We start from the raw sequence: 21,330 nt of genomic DNA, 5'->3' as shown, positions 1-21,330 counted from the left end.
AAGTTTAATTGCAGAAGGTATTGATTTTAAGATATTTTCACTTTCTACAGTTTGTGAACAGCAGTTTCATTTGACATAAGGCCAACATATGGTGACATAGACAACTTTCATAATAACTGCAACAGTGCCATTGCCACAGTTGCATACAAATAATAGTGGCTATAGTAATTTATATTTTAGTACATGCTGCCTCATTTATTTGTTTATTTTTGATGGCTGTGTTAATCGCAGTAGGCATGGCGTTTTTTTTAGGGAGGCCCTGAGGCGATGGTTATACTGATTAAAGGTAATTAGCATAGGACACTGGGGAGAATTCCAAACTGTTTTTTGATAAGTGTTGTGGGATTTTTCCATTCCTCTGACTTACCTCCAATTCACAATTATGGAACCTTTCTTTAATGACTCAGCCTAAAGAGGGAACCATAGGCATGCAGCATCCCATGTATGCTGTGATACAGAGCAGTATATTAAAACATGAATGCAAACACCAGCTGCATTAATGGTATCCACAGCCTTCTGATTTTTCCAGCATCAGAAGTGAGTATGTTCCCTGCTGGACCACTTACATTACAGTAACACAAATTCTAATCAGCACACACTATTTACAAAAAGGGTTTGATAAAGAGCTCAGGCATAATTACTTCTTTAGGATTTTTTTTTCTTTCAAGGAGAAGCATGTATGCCATTTCCATGAATAAACTCTATTATGTGCCAGCTATTATACAGAAAAAAAAGGAAAAATGAAAAGCAATACATAGCAAGGAGACTAAGCTGCTCCGCTGTAAATCTGATGACAGAGGTTTGAATTCCAACAGAAAACACTTGTAAACTTTGAGCCTATGAGGGGGCCTTTATTGTATTCCAAATTGAAATACCTTCTGATTTTAGTGGGTCTTCCAGTTAAGTAGCATGCATTCATGCAAAATACGTATGTATAGGCATAGGCTGTACTGCTTTGTGAACACACTTCGCTGGCAGACATTACTAAACAACATAACATTTTCATGTTTCCCTTAGTGGTGCACAAGCCTGACTTGAAATACAATATTTTATTACCAACTGACTTACCAGTACAGGAAGTAGAAGTGAAAGCGGTCAGAATGTGGTTAAATTGCTAATGAAGAATGTATTAAATATATGGTTAGGTCTAAGGGATGCCAGTCTGCTACAATGAGAAATCATGTGACATTCTGACAAGTCATGTGACAAGCACACAAGCAATATATTGTAAAACTGAAAACCTGCAAGCAAATAAACAAAACAGATTTTATATGCATAAAAAACTGTTATCCTACTTTATTTTACTACACATAATCTGGTACCTTGGCATTTTGCCTTCAAAGGATCTAATACAACAACAAACCACAAACCTTTAAACGACACACCCAATTAATCAATCAAGGATCAAACAACAAACATCTGTGAATATCAAAACCAAAAAAATTAAGAATTAAAATATATACAAATAGGATACATATTAATAACAATGGCAACACATTTTTATACTATACTTGCCACATTCAGTTCACGATACAAATATCTTAGTCATTTTCATATCATCCTTATTTCCAGAGACAACAAATATGCATGTAAGTCCTGCCCCCTAGGTTATATAGATTTGGTCAAAACTGTGAAAAACAACCCATTGCAAACACTTTCCTGGCATTCCCAAAAATGGGCTGTCACGGGATTTTCTAATTTACTGGCAATTCCCTCTTAAAGTTATCAGTTCAAAATCATGCCTCTGTATATATATAGAGAGAGAGACAGAGAGAGGGAGACCATCCATGAAATATAAAAATGCAGCAGAGACCACCAGTCTTATACCATGGTTATATTATGCAGATTCTTCCTAAATAATTCATGTTGAAAGACAGAACAAATTAAAGTACCTTTACAGATAGTCCCTTACAGCAAGCAGAGTCTCTCTGAGTTTCTCTGCAGCTCTCTAACTTCTGATTTTCCTTGGCAAAAAGATGGCTTAGTTCCTTCTAGTGTCTTCCTCCAGCTCTCCTATTATCATGCAGTGCTTTGCCCGAATCCCTGCTTTGAATATAAAATTCACTTCCAGGATGTGTCAACAATTTTGAATCGACTGACTTCAGCCCCCTTTTTTATGCACCATTGATTGGCTTCATTAATAAACAATCCATTGTGAAGCTGTCTACCTAATAGACAAAGATTCCTGCCTTTCTTAAAGGTGCGGGTTTATTTACATCATACCTTTTAAAGTAAAAGTTTTATTCAAAATATTGCAAAAGCAGTTCTACGTACAATATGTACAGTAACAATATTTGCATTACTTTATGGCAATTTGATTTCCTTTTGAAATACTTTTCAGTAAAAATAGTACAGTTCTGTAAGTAAACCTACCATGACAATAGATGTTCAAATAATCACTACTACAATAGTCTTAGCTATATGGTAGACTACAATAGCTTAAACTGACTGAAAGGAGGAAAGATGATGGTCTAGAATCCCCTGGGGAATGGTCCTAGCAAAGTCTCTCTTAGACTCAGAGAAGGAATCTAGTTTTGGAGTGCTTTGTAAACATGTGTACAAAAGTCCACATTACTACTTATATTATACTTCTAGAAGCTAAACCTTTCCAAAAAACCATAGATGAAGCCAAGTCCCTGGACGAGTAAGCCTTGACCCTGTCTGGAATTGCCTTGTTGTGGTGGGTATAACAAAAGGTAAGACCGTGAGGCAGACATTTGGATATAGTCTGCTCTGACACAGGTTGATTGTTCTTCTTACCATCACAAAAAATGAATAACTGATTTGAGTTTCTGAAAATTTTAGTTCTGTCAAGATAATATCTGAGTTGTCAGTGGACATCCAAAGTATGGAGTATCCTTTCTCCCTTATCTCCCTCATTTTTAGGTTCTTGAAAGAAGACGGGGAGATAGGTAGTTTTGCTCTAAGTAAACTTGAATATCACTTTAGGCATAAATGAAAGATTAGTTCTTAAGGAAACCTAAACTTTGTGGAAAATGAGGTAATGTTGACCCACCATATGAGCTTGCAACTCAGATACACTTCTTGCAGAAGTCAGACCAATCATCAAAATGTTTTCCATATTAAGAACCTCAAGTCAGCATGACAAGTTGGTTTTAATGGAGCTAGAGTTACTTTTACCAAAACTAAATTCAGAACCCAAGGAGCAGCCACTGGCTTTCTGAGAGGCTTGGTATGTAATAGTCCTTTCAAAACATTTTCACATGGTATTGCAATGAAAAAGGGGGGTCCATGGGCAGACATGCTGAAATGGCTGAGAAAGGTATGTTGATGGAGGATTAAGGAAGGCCAAAGGATAATAACTCACACAGATATTGAAGAACCAGATAAACAGTAGCCTTAGAATGGTCTTAGTTCTTGTCTTGGCACCAACTAGAAAACCCTTTCCATTTGTCATTATATGATTTCCTAGTTGCAGGTTTTCTTGACTCCTTTAATACATGCTGCATGTTCTCAGAAAAATAAACACCTAAAATGAATTAAGACTCCATCATTCAGGCAGTCAGTTGCAGTTGTTTTAAGATGCGATGTATCAAGCACCCCATGTCCTGTGTGAGTAGGTCCAGTCTTTAAGGAAAATTTTGGTAATTGTCCTTGGTTATTTCCAAAAGAAGGTAGAACCTTATGGTTGCCTGGGTCAGAAAGAAGTCACCACAAAGATTTTTGGAGAGTCCTTCTGTATCTTTGGAATGACCCTGGATATTAATGGAATGTGTGGAAAGGAATACAGGAACATTCCTGTCTAAGGAAAAGAAAAGGCATTTGTTTTCCAGACCTTTTTACATGAAGTCCTGGAGCAGAATTGTTGCCAACTGATAGTTGTGACTGGATGAAAAAAAGATTTATCAAGTCTTTCTCACAGTAGGATCAATACCTAGAACACCCTCTGTCTCAGTTTCCATTTGTGAGGGTCTGCCCTGGTTTTGCTTAGCTTGTTTCTCACAAAGGTTTGCTCTGATGGAATATAGGATGTTTGTAGTGTGAGACTGTGGTGTAAATATTTAGCCCAGGCTACCATGGCTGGCATGCACAGAAGATAAGATCTGGTTCTCCTCTGTTTGTTTAAGTACCACTTTACTGTGGTGTTGTCTGTAATCACTTGTAATGGCCCTGAGGACCACAGACAACTGAAAGAGTTAAGACCATTTATAAATGACATTTGTTTTACGTTTATGTATTTTGGTCTGTCTTTGTTATTCCAAAGACCTGTAATTTTATCCCCATAGGCACTGCTCTCCAAGCAAAGTCTGAGGCTTCTGTTGACAGACTTATTATAGTTGAAAGGAAATGGGAGACCGGGATTAAGATTAAATTGGTCTGTCCATAAAAGAAGTTACATTTTCACAACCCCCAAAACAGGAATCAGGAAATGTTGATGCTTGGACCTTATTGATCTTTCCTATATGGAGACTTGCTAGAGAAATCATGACTGAAACCATGAATCCTAGTATCCTGAGAGGTCAAGATAGGCTGTGTGAACCACCTTACCCTCATCCATGGCTTTGGTGACTGCCTCAAAGAAGTTGATCAGTTTCAGGAGGCATGATCTGCCTTTCACAAACCCGAACTGGGTGGGATCCAGAGTTTGGAGGTTGCCACTGTCTTTGTTTATGAGTTCCATGATGATACGTTCCATGGCCTTGCAGACCAGGCTCATCAGGCTAATTGGTCGATAGTTCCTGGGATCTACTTTATCCTGTGGAAGAAAAGCTCTTTAAACTGAGGTATCTAGTAGACACCACAGGAAAGCAATCCTGTTTGAAGGAGCCAGACAAGACTTTTGAATGTTCTCCAGAAACCCCAACCTGTGCATGAGATCTCTCAGCCAAATGACAGATTCCTGATACTTTGAAAAAGACTCTCCAAAATAAGCAAGTTGTCTAAATAAGGAAAAGTGTGACTATCTTGCAGTCTGCTGTAGGCTATCACTGCAGCTATATATTTTGTTAATACCCTGGAGCAGTGGCTAACCCAAAGGCTAATGCAAAGAACTGAAAGTGTAATCCAGACAAAGAAAACATTGAGAATAGTGTACAATATGGTGCTATAGGAATGTGATGACAAACATCTTTTAAATCTAGTATCATCAAAAATCCTGTATGTAGAATGAGAAGTAACATGTTATGAACAAATAACATTTTGAACTGTGATCCGTTACAAACTGGTTTAAGAAAGAAATATACATGACTGGTTCCATGAAGCTTCTTTCTTTGGTACCAGAAAATTTCCTGAATAAATGCCTTGTCCTATCCAAGTAGAAGAGGCAGCTTCTATCACCACCTGAGTTAGCAGATGCTGAATGACAGAAGGGAAAAGAAAAGTTTGATCTGGTGGATGAGGAGGAATTCCTGTAAAGGAGGGAGGGATACTCATTGCCATCTGCATATGTGATGAATCACTCTCAGGACCTTTTTGTCTGAAAATTTCTGTTGCCAAAGACAGAAATGGAGGTTCAGATTTTTTGGAAGAATTAAATGCTTGCCAGGGAGGGAAGGGGTGATTCTGAAGAAAGTCTTTCAGATTTGTTAGACGGTCCTTTATTCTTGGTGGGGGGGGGCTTTCTTCTTGGAGCCTCCCAGTCATTACTTTGTAAAAATCTGTTTACCATTTTTCTTGTCAAAAAGAAAAAGAAAGCCAGACATGTTTCTACTCCTCTTCTTTGGATAGGAGTGGTTTACTGGGACCAGCTCAGCATTTAATTCAGGTTATTGATCCTTCTTGTAGAGAAGTTTCTGGTAAAAGAAAGACAGACACCTCTTTTCCTGAATACAATCAAGATTTTGAATCTGAACAGGAAGATGCAGGGATGGATTTAGGGTTTGTCCTCGGATTTCTGATTCAGACTCAGAGGACAACTCAGTTTCTGATTCTTCCCATGGAAGTTTCACTTTCTCTGAGACTATTGCTAGAATGTCCCAGTGTTTTCAGTGAGAAAATGCTGAGGTTTCTCAGTCCCTCAGAAAATACTATGAGTTGCAAGAGAAGGATTTTCCAGAACCTACACACACTCCTCCTGTCCTGTCTGCTTTAGAGATGTGTGTGTTACTGACTGCAGTTTTCTTGATAGTCAGCAGTCAATAAAAAGGCAGATAGGATTTATAAAGTTCCTCAGTCTTTTACGTTTTTATACACTATTCCCAAGCCTGACCCAGCAGCTATAGCCTTAGGTTACTCTACTGCTGCTAGTAAGTTAGTTAATTCCAGTCATGCTCTAATAAGGATGGGAAAATTATTTATTGGTATGGGAAGAAGTATATACTTCTGCAACTTTGATTTTCAGAATTTTAAATTGTCAGGCTCATATGTTAAAGTTTGTTCTGACATATTACGAAAATATGAGGAATATGGTATCTATGGTTTCCTTTTGTGGAGAAAAAACTGCTTTAAATAACTTAGTTTCTTGAACTGCACAAATCACTACTCATTGTTTGCAGTGTGCGTATGATTCTGTTGATACTTCTTCCAGGGCTATGGCCACAGGTACTGTTTTAAGGAGGTTTGCTTGGTTGCATTCTCGGAAACCCCCAGGTGATTTAAAAATGAGATTTTAAATTCTCCCTTACAGATTTAGTGTTTGGCTGCTCTGCTGCAGAGATGATCAAAAAGTGTGACCAAAGGGCAGCAGATCCAGAGAATCTAAGATTTTTCAGCCCTCCTGAATAGTAATTAAGAACTTCAAAACTTCCAGCTGATGAAGAACCAACCTGAGGCCATGGATTCCTTTTAAAGTACAGCTTTATTTCTTCGACATGCAGCAAACAGAGGAGCGCAGTCAAATCAAGCAGTTCAGTTCTTAAAAAGTAATCTAGCAATCAGCGAAACCTGCAAGTGTGATCAGTCCATTTCTATTCCATTGAGCACTTTCGTTTGTTAGACTATACGTAATCGAACTTCATCAGAATGGTTTTAAATAAAGTACTGTAATTTCTTACATTTATATTGTCTGAGAATGTAACTGGGGAGGGGGTGGGTGTGTACTTTGAAGGAATGTGTTGTGTTGACACCTCCTATCTAATCCATCTCAGCATAGTTTTAATGCTAATGTGGCCATTAAGCCCTGGCTGTTTGTCTGCCTGGAGCAAGATTTGCTATTTTAACTTTTCAATTTCTATTATTGGATTAGAATCTCCAAAAAAGAAGCTTACCTTTTTTAATGGCACCAAATCTGTAGTTTCTGTGTGTGGGCCAGGCCCTTTTATGTTTGGCTAGAGCATTTCTCTCGTCTTGTGATCCTATGGCCTGAAAGTGTGCCCAGATCTTGTCCTTAAGTTTTCTTGTTGTTTTCCCTACGTAATAGGCCTCACAGTTTGTGCAGATACCTATGTACACTACATTGGTAGACTGACAATTACAGTGGCACCAAATTTGGATTCAGTGCTTTGGGGTTTTCAGAACCACTATATCTGTGGCCAGTACCTTTTTGCACCAGTTGCAGTACCTGCATTGGCTCCTGCCTTGGGGTGTAGAGGGGGTCTGTCCAATCTGTGTGATGGTTTCAAGGATGTACTTCAGATTGCATGAATATTTATAGCTGAACAAGGGTGCTGTCCCAAGTAAGGGGGCCAGATTAGGTGTGCTTTCAGTGATCTTCCAGTGTTTACTAAGGATTTCCCTGAGTGTGGTTGCATCCACAGAAATGGGGATTGGGAATCTTGGTGTGCTTTCTGTAGGTTTGGAGGGTGCTGATGCCAGACTGGGTAAACTCCAAGAACTGTTTGATGTTACTAAGTGTTTGGTCTTCCCAGGAACTGAGCACAAGGTTAGCATAGGCCGCAGACATTTTCGCATCCATGGCTACTCCTTGTGTCTGTTGGTAGATGTCCTTATGGAACTTGAAAAAGTTGGTGTTAAGCACCAGGGAGGTGAGTTCCAAGTTCCTTAAACCTTTTTCTTCCAAGCTTGGTGTGTTTCCTCAAAAAGCTGCTGACTCGCTCAGTGCCTTCCTTATGTGAGATGCTTGTATACAGGGCCACAACATCCAGGGTGACCAGGGTTTAGTTTTGGCCTGTGACTTTGCACTTGGAAAGCTCGTTCAAGAATATCCAGGAGTCCTTCAGGTAAAATTCCACCTTTTGGGTGATGTGATTAAAAGTACTCTCAAGCAGTTTGGAGATGAACTCTGTTTTGGTTTTCTTGGATGAGATGATGTGCCTAAAGGGATGATTCTGAGCATTCTTATGGATCTTAAGGATCCCAAACAACTTTCCTAATTGAGGATGGTTGACTTGCATGTATGCAAATTCCTCAGTGGAAATGTACCCTTCCTGTAGTAGCCTAACTAATGTTAGATCAAGTTCCTTGAATGCAGTGGTTACTTGCTCCCCTGTAACTTTTTTATAACATTTGTCTGCTGCTAACTCTTGATTAATCTTATCCACATATTCTGTCTGGTCCATGAGGACTATCCCTGTCCCTTTGTCCGCTTTCGTTATTCTAAGTTCAGTATTTGAGCGGATCAGTTTCAGAACTCTGTGCTCTTCAGCACTTAGGTTAAACCATTTGTGTGTGGGTTTGTGGGCCAGGGCTTCCCTAATGTCATGTTCACATAACACAGAAAATACATTCAGAGCATTGTGTAAGTTCAGCTTAAGCAACTCTTTCTTTTTAAGCCACCACTTTCATGACTATCATTGTTAAGATCATGCAACCAGTGTTTAAGGTTCAATTTATCAACAAACAGTTTGAAATCTATGATTACATTACTAATTTTAGCCCTCTGTGCTGGAATATAGTTCAAATCATTGTTGAGTAGAGAAATGGTCCCTAGGCTAATATTTTGACTACTTAGATTAAAAACACTTTTCTCAGTGGCTATCCGATTAACTTGATAGTTCACAGTACCTGGATTGGTGGAATAGCCTTGGGTGTTTTGTATCAGAATTGGGGTCTCCTTGGTCTCCCTCCTGGCCTTCCCCTGCCCCATATCATGTTGTTCTATTGCTGTCCTTGATCTAAAAAATCCTGTCCCTTACCATGGTACAAAAAAATCTTGCTGCTGTCCATGGTCTACTCTGTCCGGTTGTTGTCCTTGGTGTGGAAAGTCATTTTGTTGGAGGTTCAGGTGTTGCTGGTTCTGATTGCTGGTTCTTTGTGGGGCTGGGGATCTTGGCTCAAATTCTATTTGTTCCTTGGCTTCTGATGGGACCATTCTACTGGGGGGGGGGGGTTGCTGTGGCACTATATCCATGCTATCTCTTTCTCTGTTGGAATGGTCATCCTCTCTTCCAGTATAGTTTAGTAGGTGGTGTTGCCTCATTGTTTGGCCATTGGTTTTGGCAGGCTTTTTGAATTTGAATGCAGTCTTGTTCTGATATTACATTAAGTCTCTTTCACATTTCTGGTTCTTCCTTCAAACCAGTATGGCTGTATGGTAGGAAATCTTAGCTTGTAGCCCATCTCATAGAACTCTGTGTTGGTAAAAGTATGGGTGTGCTGGGATAATGTTGTTCAGTTCATGGATATCTCCTGCCAGGCTTTCCGTTTTTTGTCTGTTGTGGTCCACTAAGAGTTTCATTACTTTGAGCCCTGTTTCATTATACAGCTGGCACAAAGTGTTGAATAGGGGGCTATCCTCTTCAATATTAGGTTCATAGGTTCATAGGTAGGTACTAGGCTATCTGCCCAAAGGCATTTATAAGCCTAGCCAGAATGTGTTGACTTTTGCCGCCCCCTTAGATTAGTTCCCTGTGCCTCTGTCCAGCAGAGCCACTGAAGTGATCCCTCAGGTAAATTTCTGTTTCCCATCCACTCATCAAGGTTTCTTTTGAAGAGTGTTAGCGAGGAGCTCTGCCTAATGTAGATTGGGATCTTGTTCCAAAGCATGGGAAGTCTCTGGGACAGGAATCTATCCCTTCAGCACATCCTATTTATTGTTGTGGTGAGATTTAGACCCCTAGAGTGTGTGGCTTGAGGGGATAAGGTTTTCTTTAGGTGGAGCATGTCCATCAATTCTGGGTTGGACATGGCCTTGTATGTCAGGCAGAGATCACCTCTGAGTAGGCGGTATGCAACCGAGGACAGCTGTAGTTTCTTCAGTCAAGCTGCATAGGGCATCTGTTTGAGGCCAGTGATCCTCTTGGTGAGGTACTTCTGTGGTCTTTCCAGCTGTTGCAAGTGTCTTGTAAGGTACATCCCAAATGGGGCATTGTACTCCATGATGGGTCTGATGAGTGATGAGTAGAGGGGCACAATGACCTCTTTTGATCTGGATGCGAACCCTTTTGTGATTAGGTGGGCCAAGGTAGAAGGATTTTCTAACCACTTTGGCAATGTGATTATCAAAGGTGAGATTACTATCTACTTGGGTCCCCAGATCCCTTATTACGTCTTCCATATTTAGGGGACTACCACCTATGTGGTAGTTTGTGGGTACTTTGTTTTTTCCAAAGGGGATGACTATGCACTTTTTGGCATTTAGCTTGAGGCCATGATGTCTGTGAAGTTGGTCAGCCATAGTCCTCCTGTGCTTGCCTGTACCTCTGAGAAGTATATGCTGAACAGGATGGGTCCTAGGACTGAGCCCTGGGGAACGCCATTTGTAACCGGTTTAGAGTCAGACCTAGCTCCCGCAACTCTCACCATGTGGGTTCTGTCCATGAGCCAGTTGGCAACCCATCTTGTGACATAGGGGTTTATGTTCAGGCTGGTGAGCTTGTCTATAATACCAGAATGGGGAATGGTGTCGAAGGTCTTAGTGAGGTCTAGGTAGGCTGTGTGTACCACCTTTCCCTTGTCTATACCAGGTTTAGGAGGCATGATCTGCCCTTAACAAAGCCGAACTGGGTAGTGTCCAATGTTTGGAGGTTCCCAATGTCTCTGTTAATGAGTTCCATGATGATGCACTCCATACCCTTGCAGACCAAGCTAGTCAGGCTTATAGGGTGATAGTTCCCAGGGTCTGTTGTGGTTCCACCTTTGTGGAGTGGAATAACCATTGCTGTGCACCACTCTATGGGTATGTAGCCTGTGGAGAGGCTGAGTTTGAACAGTGTGTTTAGGTGAGGGGTTAGTTCGTCTTTGAGCTTGTGTAGGATGCATCCTGGGACACCGTCCAGTCCCATTGATGCTGTGTTTTTGGCTTTTGGAGAGGGCTGTTTTAACCTGAGTGTCTGTGATTTCAGGGACTCTACATTCTTCTGGTATGGTTATGGGCCCTTTTGGGGGTGAGGGGGGGGTGAAGTTTGCGCTGTACCTGTTTGCCAGGATGTTGTTGATATCGGTCGGTTCAGTGTATTTTGTGCCATTCTATACTAACTCCAAGCAGATCTGAGCATTGCCACTTAGATTCTTGACATAGCTAAAGAATGTATTGTGGTTATCTTTGGAGTCCTTGGCAATTTTTCTTTCAAAGCTCGCCTCGGATGATTTTATGAGGGATCATAGTTTCTTGCTGATACTGATCAGGGATGTCTTCCCTTCTTGGGATTTTACTCTTTTCTGTACTAGTTTCCTCCTTCTATTGTATAGCTTGTTTATGGCAGGAGTCCACAAGACTGGTTTCCTTTTCTTGGAGGAGTGAGTCTTGGTTTTGCTTGGGTTGGCATGATCCATGCATTCTTGTAGGTGCCCGAAGAATGCATTAGTAAAGGATTTTGCAGCTTGGACAGCGTTATCCTTCAGCATGGGGGCTTTGAAACTTTCCACCTTGGTCTTAAGTAATGTAAAGTTTGCTTTTGAAAAGTTTTTCATGGTGGTTTTCTTGTCTGGAGGTGGGGGCGGAATGTGGATATCCAAAGTGATTTGTTTATGGTCAGATCTAACCAGTGAGGGGTTGACCTCTGGTGTGGAACACCAGTTGCCCATGTTGGTGATGACCAGGTCCAATATGTTGTCACCTCTGGTGGGAGTGTTGACCAGTTGAACCAGGGCATTTGAGTTTATAAATTCTAGAAAATGTTGGGCAAGGAAGTTAGTACTTGAGTAGTTCTCCTAGTTAATGTTTGGGTAATTGAAATCACCCAATATTAGGGTGTTTGGTAGGACCTTTGTGTTTCCCAGTGTTTCCAGAAATGCGGAATGGGGGTCCTGGGACATGGTGGGTGATCTGTAGCAAGCTACAATTTGAATTGCAGTTTTACCCATTGTTAGTTGCATGTGGATGATCTCTGAAGCATTGTGCTGTGCCACTAACCTGGAGGTGTGGGTATTCTTGATGAATATGGATACACCCCTGCCTTTTGTATTTTGGTTTGGGTTTTGTGGCTGAAATGTATGGTATGAGTTGTAGCCTGGTAGTGCTGGGGTGCTCTCTGGAGCCTTAAACCAGGTTTCTGTTACTGCACATATATCGATTTTCTCCATACTGAGGAGTGCCTCGAGTGCGGGTATTTTGAGGTTTAGACTTCTGGTATTGAGTAGCATTACCCTCAGTTTTTTGTTACTTGTGCTTTTTACGGTGGTGGGTTTGTCTTTTGAGCCTTGCCTAAAAAAGGCACTATGGGATTGGCAAGAGCCTTGGCCAGTATTCGAAAGCCTAAGGGTGACAGGTGCAAGCCATCTCTATCGAAGCAGCATGGCTTGTCGAGCATGTCATCCCAGGTGGACAGACACTGGATCCCTTTTGAATGACACCAGCAACTTAGCCAATTGTTGAAATCAAGATTTTTTTCTTTATACCATGGTATCATTCTTGGTGAGGGAGGATGCTACTCAGGGTCAGGGTCATACCGGCCTGGGCTACGTGATCAGAGAGCTCTTCCATGTCTCTTTTCATGTAGTCCAGGGAGGTACGTCTCAGGTCATTCACACCAATATGAACAATGACAGAGTCATATTTGTACTTGTTCTGGAGTGACCTGAGTGCTTGTGTTATGTGGTGGATCCTGGCACCCGACAGGTAGCTAACAGTAACCTTCTCCTTATTCAGCCTAGTGAGTGGGATGTCAGTGTGCCTGACTATAGAGTCACCTATTGCTAGTATGTTGGGTATGTTATTTTGCCTTAAGGGCTGTGATTGCATGGCACACTGGTTTTGTGAAGTATGTGTTTCATGGTTTGTGTTGGGGGGTGGAGGTTGCTTGGATGTTTGCTTTGGAGGTCTCTGTTGGTTTTGCATATTTTTATTTAGAGCCTCTGAGTATGTTTTCATGTATTTATGTGTGTTTTTTTCTAGTGCTGCTTTAATGGGTTTATGTGAGACAGGTGGTGTGATGCAAGTATTTCCCTTCTCCTCTTAACTGTCTGATCCAGTCTTCGGCTGAGAGAGCTTAGCCTCCATTTTTGGCTGTATAACTGCGTCTCTCACATGTATTAGTGTTTGGTGGTAGGAGGAGGGGGTTGTCAGTGTACATGAGGCAGTTGTAACATTGCCTTAAAATGCCCAGATTCACCAGTTGGACTGGAGAGTACACCTGAAACTGCCCTTTGGACATGCCTGAATAGGTACAGAAAACTGTTTTACTGGATGGCTGGTAAGGTCGAATAGAGAGCTTTGTCCTTCTGTACAGTACAGGAGGGTCTAGTGCTAGGGTTTATAAGTGCTTGCTATAAGTTTTGAGCAAGTGCCGGGCTGAGAAATGAATGCCTTGAGTGCTTAAGTTGAGAGTTTGTCTAGTTCCAAGGGAAAAATTGAAGTGGAGACTTTGTGGAGACAGGAATAGCTTTACCCTAGCTAACCGGTGCTGCCCGGTGTGCAAATCCAGGCAAATATGGTATTTATAGCATGGAAATGAAAGAGATAGAAATTAGCCCAAAATGGCCAATAAACTACTAGTTTCTGAGATGAAACCACTCCTCCAGGGACAGATAGGCTGCTCAAAGCTCCCCTTTATCACAGGTGAACAGAGAACTTCCTTCTATCCAAGTAAGATATGGGCAAACACAGAGATTTGAAACACAGCCCTGAATTCAGCACTAACCTGAAAACTGGACTATACTAGCTTAGAAAGGCGGGAAGCAAGTATATATATATATATATATATATATATATATATATATATATTTTTTTTTTTGTTTTTTTTTTAGAAAATAAAGCAGATATACTCAAAAAACACTTTAAATGCACAGAAAAGGATACTTATTGTTATATATTGCAGATCAGAGTTGTAGTCAATGCCCCTAGTAATAAAGTAGGAAGAAACACAAATACAGTAAAAGCAGATGAATAAAGTGCAATATATATATATATATATATATATATATATATATATATATATATATATATATGTATGTGTGTGTGTGTATGTGTGTGTGTGTGTGTGTGTGTGTGTGTGTATAAAAAACAATTGCAAACGAACAGATTTAAACAAGTTACCCAATTAACCAGAAAAAAAAGCTCAAAACTGAGCCCTGTTCCAGCAGTCTTCAATCAGACAAGTTCTAACTGCACACCCCTGCTTACTAGGGTGCAGGGGAACCTTCTCCAAAAAAGATGGATCAGTGCTCAAGTTATATAAACAAAGCTAGATTCAGCAGGCCTGAATCTGGTCTATGCTACAGCAACAAGCCACACCAATTTCAGAAAGAAACAGTTCAAATAAGCAGGCACAATAAGCTTGTGACCAGAAATTCCCAGATCAGAAGGGTAGAATCTAGCCTCTCCTCCCACAAGAGTGCAGACCACAAACCTTCTTAATGTAGAATAACTGGCCTGAAGCCCAAGTGCTTAAGCCAGAAGTAATACACTTTTAGAATAGCAGACACTGGGCATTCAATTAGCAATTCCCAGCTTAGAAGGACAGCTACCTGTCTTGCCACAACAGTGCAGACCACAAACCTTCCAATGTAAAACAGCCGGTATGAAGCCCAAGTGCTTAAACCAAAAGACTTAGAATAACAGTTACAATTTAATCAGGTTACTACCAAGCAGTAATAAATGCAGCAGAATAAATAAAATTGAGTACTTTTAAGAAAATCAAAATAAAGTAGGAGGAAAGACAAATACAGTAAAAGCAAATGAATAAAGTGCAATTGTTTTTGTTTTTTGTTTAAGTGCAAGGAGAGAGGAAGGAAGAACCTAAGTGAGCTGGCCTATCAAATCTTCTCTCTGTATTAAGTAGAGTGAACACTAGACTCAGAATATGATCTCACTGTACTTGGTTAAGTGAGCAAATGAGATGGACCCAGGAGGAGTGTTCTAATACAGACTTACAGGAGGGGCGGGCAATTCCAGAGCCACCAACACATGAACAGGGAGGGAGGGTAGGGAACTAACTGCAGAGAGACACACAGCACACTGTTCAGAAACACACAATTAGGAAACAGAAAAAAATGGAAATACAGTACTTTTAAAACTGCAAGTTTGTACTTAACAGAATACTAAAATACACTACTGCAAGTTTCACTTAGCTTCAGCTTCTAATGCAGATGTTTGTAGCCAAGCAAGTCTCTCAGGAGTTGAGCATAAAATGATTTATCAATCTTTGTGGCTAGCACTTAAAGTACAGAGGAATCCCTATAGGCTATTAAATATCAGATAACAAAGAAGTGATAACACCACCCCCTCTTATAGTAAACCGACACACAGCACACTGTTCAGAAAGACACAATTAGGGAACAGAAAAAATGCAAATACAGTACTTTTAAAACTGCAAATTTGTACTTAACAGAATACTAAAATACACTACTGCAAGTTTCACTTAGCTTCAGCTTCTAATGCAGATGTTTGCAGCCAAACAAGTCTCTCAGGAGTTGAGCATTGTTGGGAAACTTATAGCATCTGAATCCCTGTGAGACTACCTCACTAGAAAGGAGTTTGGGGAGGTAATAGTTATCATATTCGATTGTCTTATACATGGTGAGCAGTGTCTCAAGTTTCATGATCAAAAATGGGCAGTGCCTGTACGCAGCATTATCATTGTATAAATTTTGAAAGTTACCTTCTTTGTTCCATTTTGGTTGAGAAAATGGGTTGCCTGACACTGGGACTAGACGTCCTTCCATGAATCCTTGATCTTGTGTGATTCCCTTGGGTCAAGCTTCTCCTTGGGGGCTCCTCCATTAACTGGAGGGGTGGGGTGCTCTCCTTCTACATTGTTCCCACTGTTTCCATCATTTGTTTTGGGGTTTGGTGGTGGGGTGTTTCCTTGGCCTGAGGCTTGGTCATTTGTTCCTCTGTTGCCTCTTTGGCTTATTTGAAATGCCTGGAGTAGGCTCTGTGTTGTACCCACCATATTCTCCAGTTGCATAAGGACTTGCAAGAGGTCTCAGGAATACTCTGCATGGACAAATCAAATAGATCTTGATTGCTGCCTGCCACTCTCCTTTGTTTGTGGGGTGCTTCCTTGGCCTGTGGCTTGGTCGCTTGTTTCTTTGTTGCCTCTTTGGCTTATTTGAAATGGAACTCACCTCCTTGGTGCTTAACACCAACTTTTTTGAGTTCCAAAAGGACATCTATCAACAAGCACAGCAAAAATGGCTCCAGCCTATGCTAACCTCGTGCTCAGTTCCTGGGAAGACCAAACACTCACTCACATCAAAGGTTCAAAAAGGTTTGTCTATACAAAATAGACAATATATGTTTCATCTGGGAAGACATCCACACAGAACTGGACCTTCTTCTTCGGAAAATAGATTCCAGCATACAGTTCTTGGCATTTACCTAGTCTGGCAAGGACATGGAGATCCATTTCTTGGATCTCACCATTTCCTTAGACAATGAAAAGAAAACCTTTAGCTCCAACCCTTACTGAAAAGAAACATTCCGAAACAACTACCTTGACTACCAAAGTCAGCACCCTCCCTTCATGAAAAGGAACATCATTAAAGGAGAGTGCATTAGAATTAGTAGGATCACCAGTAATGACCAGGAATTTCTCAAAGAATGTTGTCTGTTAAAATAGTTATTCCTAGAGAGGCACTATCTGGACCACATCAGAAATTCCCAAATTCAATTTGTGGTCCAAAACAGGGACACCATGTACCCACCCATTCTTTGAAGTGGGTTCACACCAGCACCTCCCCAAACTTTCAGAAAGCACAACAAGATTCCCTATCCCCATTTCTGTGGACGCTACCACACTCAAGGAAATCCTTAGAAAACACTGGAGGATCATTGAAAGCACCCCTGATCTGGCCCCCTTACTTGGGACAGCACCCTCATTCAGCTACAAAAGGTCTTGGAATCTGAAGCACATGCTTGAAACCATCACACAGATTGGACAGACCCCCTCTACATCCCAAAGCAGGAGCCAATGCAGGCACTGCAACTGGTGTGAAAAGGTACTGGCCACAGATATAGTGGTTCTGAAAACCCCAAAGCACCAAATCCAAATTCAGTGTCACTGTAATTGTCAATCTACCAATGTAGTGTACATAGGTATCTGCACACACTGTGAGACTTATTACATAGGGAAAACAACAAGAAAACTTAAGGACAGGATCAGGAAACACTTTCAGGCCATAGGATCACAAGACGAGAGAAATGCTCTAGTCAAACATCGCAAGGTCTGGCCCACACACAGAAACTACAGATTTGCTGCCATTGAACAGGTAAACCTCCTTTTTGGAGATCCCAATCCAATACTGGAAATTAAAAAGTTAAAATGGCAAATCTTGCTCCACACAGACAAACAGCCAGGGCTTAATGACCACATTAGCATTAAAACTATGCTGAGATGGATTATATGGGAGGTGTCAACACAACACATTCCTTCAAAGTACACACCCACCCTCTCCCCAGTTACATTCTCAGACAATATAAATGTAAGAAATTACAGTACTTTATTTAAAACCATTCTGATGAAGTTCGATTACGTATAGTCTAACAAACGAAAGTGCTCAATGGAATAGAAATGGACTGATCACACTTGCAGGTTTCGCTGATTGCTAGATTACTTTTTAAGAACTGAACTGCTTGATTTGACTGCGCTCCTCTGTTTGCTGCATGTCGAAGAAATAAAGCTGTACTTTAAAAGGAATCCATGGCCTCAGGTTGGTTCTTCATCAGCTGGAAGTTTTGAAGTTAACTGTCTGCAGTATTCTTTCTACCTACAGTCTGTATGTATTAAATAGTATTGATAATGTTAAAAAGGTGGGTCACCTATATCAAATGATTGCCGTGCAGGGTTATACTCTTTTAATTATGTTTCATTTTGGTATGAAATATACAGGGTAGTCATTTTTGAGACATATCAAATTGTGCATTTCCATTTGTAAATATTGTTTTGCAATTATTTTCATAAATCCTATTTTGGATCTGAGTTGCACAAATTCAATGTGACTGATTAAGCTGTGGTGGTCCATAGATGGCATGCTGAAAGTAAGAGCACTGAATGTTAAATTTTGGCATACTTACTTGAATTTGTTAAAATAATCTTAGCAAAATGTAGGTTTTCACGTTTTTAGCTTTCCAGTGGAGCTGTCATGAGTTCCTGTGGTAAAATCTTTTTTATTTTTACTCTATTCTTGTTTCTCCCAGTTTTTTAACTATATGGAAGCTAACTGTAGTCTTTTCCCATTGAATGTCAGAATTAGTAGTGACAAAGAAAATCTCTGTCCCTGAGATTTTTGAAGGCTGTTAAGGAGAAAGGGTCTGTAAATGAATGTGAGGTCTAGGTAGCCTGCCTTTTTTCTCCTTGATGGAACAATTCAGTGCATAGGTAACTAGCAGTCTGATTGGTCAGTTTTCCTTAGTGAAGCGGGTGTTGTATTCATTTACTGTGGTTAATCCAATTAACAGCATTGCTTTGCTCAAACACTCATATTACTTCTTACATATACCACATTTTCCAGTTAATTGCACTCATATGGGCTTGCGTACCTGGCATACCTCTTAACTTCCTTTGCACTAGAATTCTGGATAAAGCAAAAAATAATATGGGGTAAGGCTCCAAATCAGAGACATTTTTTAAATACTACTATAATTCACTTAAAAAGTTAATAGAACAACAGGTTTTGCATCAACAATAAGAGGTATGAAAATGCTAATGTCAGGCATTAGTGACCAACTCTAATCTATAGTGATTTACCAAAACAAAAAACATATGAGGAACAGGGCAGAAATATAAGGTAATATCAGGGATGCTCTACAAAATTTTGGATAGGTGAGAAGTATGGTATCTGATGATCACATAATCCTTTAACACTTCATGCTCTTCATACCCAGAAGAAACTCACCTTGATTATAACCATGACACATAGGTCTCAAATGTATCTATTTTGGAGGTACATTCCAGTTTTCAGGGTTAATTTATCCCTTTACACAATATTGAATCAACATACTAGTGATATCAACATTTATTTTCTATTTTTTTTTATTTTGGTAGGGGGCTCTTTTCTCTCCTCTGCATCAGCATACAGTTCCATACCCAGCTCTCCATGTCCACCTTTGGGTCTACCAACCACATCCTACTAGGTGTGGAACCAAAGGTCATTGTGGGCATGTAGCCATCAACATCCACTGTGGGGGTTGAGTCCTTTTTATGACCCACCCTGTTGCCACCCTCTCTCACTGTTTCTGAGGTAAAGTCCAGGGTGGGTGTGCCATGGGATGTGTGATGTTTCTCCTTGCCTCCACAACACTTCAGATATGTCCCCACTGTATATTCCCCTTTGGACATGCTGCCTAATAGCAACATTTCCAACCTCCCACCAGGGATCATCTTCAGGGCCACCCAGTCACCCACAGGACTACCCAACCTTCAGGGATGGTTATGCTTATCCTTTCCTGTCACTGTCAGTAGCCCAAGACTTTAATCAAACCCGGGTCAACTGGGCTCTAGTCAGGGCTTTATCCCTCTATGTCACAGGAGAGGTGACAACAATAATTGAAAGAAAGATGATCAACATGTTGTATCTCCTTTTTCAGAAGCTAAAATAAATTACTTTAAGAGGCAGATTTTTGCAATGCCATTCATTAAAGTTTACAGATTTTTACACTTTGATAATATGCTTGTATTGCTGGGTCAGTTTTGTTACTGCCCATTTTTTAAACTTATGTTGCTGAGTATTATCTCACAATCCCATCTGAAGTGTGATTCATAGATTTATAGATATCTCAAGGCCTTTGAGTCTTATGACTGTTTACTCCTTGTCAGTAACCTCCCTTGAGCCACATCGTCTTTTTCCAGAAGGGCCATACCAGTCAATCCTAGAGTAAATGTGTGGATAACCATCCAGTCATTTAGATTACATTTAGAGGAAGGTAGTGAGTTGCAGTGCTAACATGCTGGGAGGGGGGAGGATGATAAATCTGTCTCTTCACCATGTTTTATTTATCTGTTGGTGAAGATTTAGGTTCCCGGTTTTAGTATTGGTGGAGTCATTGAACTTATGGAAATTTAGGAGATATGTCAAAGATCTCCCCTAAAAAGTCTATAAGTCACTGAATAAAAGAATAGAGGATCCAGCCTCTCTTGATAGGTCAGAGACTTTGGACTGTGATCATTTTGGTTAGGTATCTTTGGGTATTTCTAATATGTTTAGTGAGATACATCCTGAAATGGGCACTCTACTCAATAATTGATCTGATCACTGCTTAACATAAGGTAGTAATTACCTGTTTATACCTTGAAGATATTCCTTTGGCAATTAGCTGTGCTAAATGAAAGATTTCCTTACAATCACTGTTACACAATGGAGAATAATGAGAGAATTATAAACTGAAGTTCTTAGGATACTGACTACATTTTTGTTTTGTACTGGCATGTTGTCTGTACAATATGATGAGGGGAGGGGTTGCTACCAAAAGTGATAATACTACACTTTTTAGCATTCAGTTTGAGGATATATTTAGTACACAGACAAAAAAATATTTGGGAGAATGCATTCTGGAGGGTTTGGGTGTCAGAGGGTGACTTAACAACAAGTCCCAGTTTGCAGTTGTCTGCAGACTTTGTTAACAAGAGGCTTGTTACATGGGGGTGGGGGGAACTTATGTGCTATTCACCATGCACTTTTTATGTTAATCAGGTGACCAGATTTTTGGCGAGATATACCCACTTTCATGAGCTGTTGTACCAATTTTTGATGTCTGCAGGTTGAGAGGTATGCATACAGGCCCCTAATATAACTCCCAGTAGTACCCTAATATAACACAAATAACTTAATGCCCATCATCTTGGAGTCATGAGCTGCTCTTACCTCTTACCTGACCAGTCTATGAACACTAGGCACATTGATACAGTGACAGAATTGCCTTGTGTTTAATGACAATCCCTTATTTTTAGATATTTCTAACTCAATCTAATAGAAATGCAGTTAACTACTCAAGTTGGAGACATATCACTCTACATCAAACACATTCAATAAACATCAGCATAACACTGCTCTTACTTATGCTGAGGTAGCAAAAAAAAAAAAACTTTGCCTAAGTCTCCAAGGTACCTGCCAAGGAAATCTCAGCCATCTTGGGGTACATTTCCATTAACATCA

This window comes from Protopterus annectens, chromosome 1.part0, assembly GCF_019279795.1.
Source record: "Protopterus annectens isolate FY-2018-M chromosome 1.part0, PAN1.0, whole genome shotgun sequence".
NCBI lineage: Eukaryota > Metazoa > Chordata > Ceratodontiformes > Protopteridae > Protopterus > Protopterus annectens.
This window is presented reverse-complemented; position numbering follows the sequence as displayed.